Source organism: Terrapene carolina, unplaced genomic scaffold (genome assembly GCF_002925995.2).
Source record: "Terrapene carolina triunguis isolate 2854851 unplaced genomic scaffold, T_m_triunguis-2.0 Scaffold631, whole genome shotgun sequence".
Taxonomy (NCBI): Eukaryota; Metazoa; Chordata; order Testudines; family Emydidae; genus Terrapene; species Terrapene triunguis.
Window position 1 is genome coordinate 5,420 of NW_020664982.1, and position 5,197 is coordinate 10,616.

General features: G+C 52.2%; 1 pseudogene; it reads left to right on the forward strand.

Moving 5' to 3' along the window:
- The first annotated feature begins 2,382 nt into the window (after nt 1-2,382).
- Nucleotides 2,383-4,712, forward strand: LOC112125260 (annotated as a pseudogene).
- The last annotated feature ends 485 nt before the right edge of the window (nt 4,713-5,197 follow it).

Here is a 5,197-nt window from a genome sequence, read left to right on the forward strand (position 1 = left end):
AACACTGCTCCCCCATACCCCTGGCTGAGGATGTGGTTAGCGTTGCTCCGCCTCCAGCTACCAGTGAAAGGAAACCTCTGGACTATTCTGCACCTAGATTCCCAGACCCATAGATTTCAAAGCCAGGAGGGGCAATGCTGACCTTCCAGACTTACCCACCTGGACACCCCAGAGCCAGAACCCACCCAGCATGTCTGCCCTCCAGCCCGGCACTGCAGGCGGAGCTAGGGCAGATCTCTAGAAAGCTGACATCTCGACACCCTGCCTGGCGGGGAGAGCTTCAAGGAGAGCAATCCCCTGAGGGTATTGGAGGCGAAGAGGGGACTCAGACCCTGTCTGTAGGAACCTCCATGGGGAGGGGGTTTCTGAGAGGAGGGGACTCTTCAACCTCGCTGGCCAAGGCAGGGCAAGACCCGACAGCCGGGAGCTGGAGTCAGAAAAGGTCTGGCTGGGACTAATGTGGAAACATTCAAAATGGAGCCTGGGGAACAACTGACCTGGGGCCGGGGTGGAGGCCGGAGTCGCTGGGTGGGTTCTGGCTCTGGGATATCCTGGGGGCCAGGTTTGACTGTGACCATAGTCCCTCCTAGTCTTGCAATCGATGGGTCTGAGTATCTCAGTGCAGAGGAGCTCAGGGGTGTTTCAGGACAGGATAGGGTTAACCTCATCTGCAGCCAGGCCAGGTGGGAACCAGAGCAAGGAGGAAACCTTTCTCCTGCGCCACGGGGCCCAGGCTGGTGAATGCGGAGGGGGAATGGGTCCTGTGGGAAGCAGGGTCTTCACCGGGTAGTGGAGCTGTGAGCGCAATGAGGGTCTCCCCGCTGATCCTGCTGGGGCCAAGCACCTGTAGCGAACCCTGCAGACTCTCCTGAGTGTGGCCAGGGCTGGATTTCCCATGAAGCACAGTAGGCATGTGCCTGAGGCACTCTAGGGGCACCTACAAATTCAAATTTTGTTGCTTCCGAGTCCAGCAGGGGGCAGGGATGGGGCTGAGGGGAAGACAGTTACATGCAGCGCTGCTGGAGCACTCCCCTCTCAGCCTGGCAGACAGAGTCATCTCCCAGCGGGGCCACGGAGTGCTTGAGAAAGGGGGTCTCTGGGGAATATTGCAGGGGGGCTTTGGGCAGTGAGGGGTGGGGGGTGCTCGGCACTGGGAAGTCAGTGTGGGGCACTGGGAAGTTGTGGTGGGGCTGTGCGAGAGGCGCTGGGTGGTGGGGGGGTCTGTGGTTAAAAGTTAAGAGTGGTGGGGGAGCCTCCACCGCCTGCAGCGGTGTGTGTGTGTGGGGGGGGGTTCTGAACCCCTGCTCCTAGCGGTGCCCAAAGTGCAAATCCAGCCCTGAATGCAGCTGGGGCTCTCAGACCAGCCCAAGGGATTGGGTGACCCAGCCCCCATAGGCTTCTTTGGGTCCCTTCTGCCAGTCTGTGCCCCAGACAGGGAGGCCAGCTATGGCACAGGGATGGGACCCAAGAAATCTGGGACCAGTTCCCAGCTCTGCCCAGGATCTCTGTGGGCAGAGACATCAGCAGATGGGCATCCAAATCCCTTAGGCAGGTTTACAAAGATCTCCCTGGGCCTCAGTTTCCCCATCAGTACAATGTGAAGCATGATTCTGCCTCGGTCTGGATGCTGTTTGGGGCAGGGTTTGTGTGTCAGTGCCTGGCACAATGTGGGGCCCTTATCTTGGTCTAAGTACAATTTGTTAAAGTTGGGATTTTGCAACATACCCACCCACCTGGGTGGGGACTTCTTCACAGCTCATCACAAAATGTTTTTTTTTCCTTGAGAAAAATGCCCAAAGTGTTTCTTTTACAGTGACCAAAATCTGCAAATGTTCATCTCCATATTACCCACAACTGGAGGGGAAGAATCAGTTTCCCCACAATAATTCAGGCAGGTTCGAGAAGAGGCTTTCTGAGAACAAATGCCATTCGTAAAAAACATAATTTCCCATTGGACCAAACATTTCATGGATCAATCTTGGCACAGCCCTGGCTGGTCACCGTTGGCTGATGGAGACGGAGAAGTGTCCACAAGGGACCTGTCAGTGCCTGTCTGGAGGCTGCCTGGCCTAATTTGGGGTGACCTCACCCCCACAGCCTTTAAGTTAAGGCAGTGCGATTACTGACCAACTCCCAGTGCGTTTGTCATTGATTCTCCACCCAGGGTGGTGAGAGCTTTAGATTTATCCTCCAGTCCCCTGGGGTGTCCAGTCTGGGGCAGAGCTGAGGAGGGGGCAGGGTTCCAGGCACAGGGATCCCCCAAGGAGAGCATCACGGGGGTAGGTTGAGGTTGTGCGGACTTCCCTTCAGGATGGGGAGCTCAATCCCAACCTGGCCCAGGGAGACGATTGCTCTCTTTGTAAAACCTGGTCTCCCCCGCAGATGAGATCATCAGGGGCCGGGAAGCCAAAGTCCACTCCAGATGCTACATGGCCTATCTGGAAATACAACATGGAAAGGATAAAAAAAATGCGAAGGGTTCCTGGTGAAGCCAAACTTCGTGCTAACGGCCAGATCACAGCTGGCAGTGTTTATAGTGATATATATATTTTCCAGGCCAGCAGAAGAGTCCAAGATCTTGGCCTAAGAGGGCCAGGCTGCCCTTAGTCACTGTCCATGAGTGAGACCCACACGTTCCCATCCCCCAACTCACATACGCTCCTGCTCCTGATGCCCCACGTATAATTTTTTGCTTTTTCAGTGAGATCACTGTCACTCTGGGAGCACATAACATTAGCAAACCATAATGTAGCCAGCAGAAAATCCCCGTGCACTGCCGGGTCCCCCACCTGCAATACGCCAAGAAGGTCCTTAACAATGATATCATGCTGCTGAAAGTACCACCCCCATCCCATCACTCCACCCCCATGACCTCACACTCATACACTAGACACATCTCCATTTTCCTAGGCTGGGACGTGTTGGCTTCTCTCAGCTCCAATCCCTGTGCTGATCTGGATCCCTCTTTTCCATCCTGTCTATGTCAGATGTCACACAGCGCAGTGCGGAATAACTGGGTGCGGCACATCCCCCCTGCCAAAAACCAAGACCAGGGTGAGGCCAGGATCCACCTGCAGGGTGGCCGGGTGGCGTCGGACTGGCTGGAACTGAAGAATTGACTTGCTCCATGAGGTGGACCTCGAGGTCATTAAGAACGACATGTGCGAGCTGTATCCTGGATACAACCGCTCAATAATGCTGTGTGTGTGGAAGCCTGGCTTTGAGAAATTACCTTATCGGGTAAGTATCCTGCTGACCTGGAGGCTCCTTGGTTCCAGGAGGCCACTACTGGGAGGAAATAGGGAGATACTTTCCAGGGCTAAGTATCTAAGTGTGCAGTGATCCCCTACCAACCTAGCCCCGCTCAGGAGATGGGGTGTTGATGCAGACATCAGATCGGCCCAGAGGGGTGAGGCAATGGTGAGACCAGCTCAGCACAGCTCCCACTAGCTTGAGCACGATCCGTTATTATACCTGGTTACTGAGGATCCGTCATCTCAAACCCCACCCAACACAACCCTACCACCTCGACCTCAATCTCAACCCCTGCCGCAACCCTACCCAAACCCACCCCAAACAAATCCTGGCCAACACAACCCTACCAACTCTACCCCAAACTCAAATCCCACTCAACACACCCCTACCCAAACCTTCCCCAAACTCAACCCCCACATTCCCCAACACAACCCTATCAATCCTATCGTAACTCCAGCTATGGACAACCAACTCTACCCCAATCTCAAAACCCACCCTAAACAACTCTATCTCAAACTCAACCCCCACCCCCCAACACAAACCTACCAACCCTACCCGAAACTCAAACCCTGGCCAATACAATCCTACCAACTCTACCTCAAATTCAAACCCCACTCTATAAAACCCTTTCCAAACCTACCCAAACTCAAACCACACTCAACACAACCTTACCAATCCTACCCCAACCCAACACAGCCCAACCTAATGCTAGCTAAAGCTCAAACAATATCCAGCACAACTGTACCCAACGATTCCTCAAACTCAAACCCCATGCAACACAATCCTAACTAAACTCTATCAAATTTAACCCCAGTCCTGCACAACTCTCCCCAACTCCAACTCTACCCAACACTACCCAATCTCTACTTAATTTAACTACTGTCCTATCCAGCTCTACCCAACATTCTCCCATCCTACTAAATTCTATCCAGACTCATCCCTACCCATATCCATCCAGTTCAAACCCTACCCAATTCTACCCAACACAACCTCAACCTGGCTTAAATTCTACCCATTTAAAATCCTACCCAACCCAAACCCAACCTTACTAGTGCAACTCAAACAAAAAAGGAAACACTTCAACACAGCAAACATTTTTCCTGAAGTTGCCAAAGTTTAAGAAAGGCTGTTTTCTTTACACAAAAGATATTTCTTGTAAAATATTGAAACCTTCTCTACTCTGATGCAATCAGATCTACAGATGAAAAGTGGTGTTAGAGATGTTTAAGATGTAATTGTGGTTATTCTCAACCCCAGGGTGATTCTGGTGGCTCCTTGGTATGTGGGGGAGTAGTCCAGGGCATTGCTTCGTACATGTGAAATTCTACAAACCAAGTGTGTTCACAAGACTCTCCAAATTCATACCTTGGATCCAGAACATTCTGCAGAACCAGCATGAAAGGAGGCTCCCATTTTGCTGGCTCTTTGCCTGGCTAGACCAGCCATCGGCTAACTAGGCTTTGGTTGTGAAATGCAGATTATCTTCATTACTCTTAGAAAAATGCTATGAATTGATTGGTATCAGAATGGATTGGGGGTGGGGGAAGCAGTTTGTAGATGTTGGGATAAAACCCCTGTGTGTCTCTGGGATTTTTTGGCCTATCCTATGGGATTCTGGAGCAGGAATCAGATTCTCTCTATTAAATCCTATAGGATGGGGCAAAAAAATAAAATAAAATAGAAAGGTGTGTATTGGAGCTGGCGCCCCTCAGAGGCGAAAGACCCTATTCCCATTCCACCCCAGCCGGTGCCCCTGACGGGTTCAGTCACAGGGACCCTCTTGAGACTATCCCTTGATGTGCTGGGATACCAGAATAACGCCCCTGCCAGAATGGGCACCCCTCAACTCTCTCTTGCTGAGCTAGACTCTCCAGTTCAGCTCCAGCACAGACACAGAGATTGGGCCACACCCCTCAGTAGTTCCTCAGACACTGAGATTGAC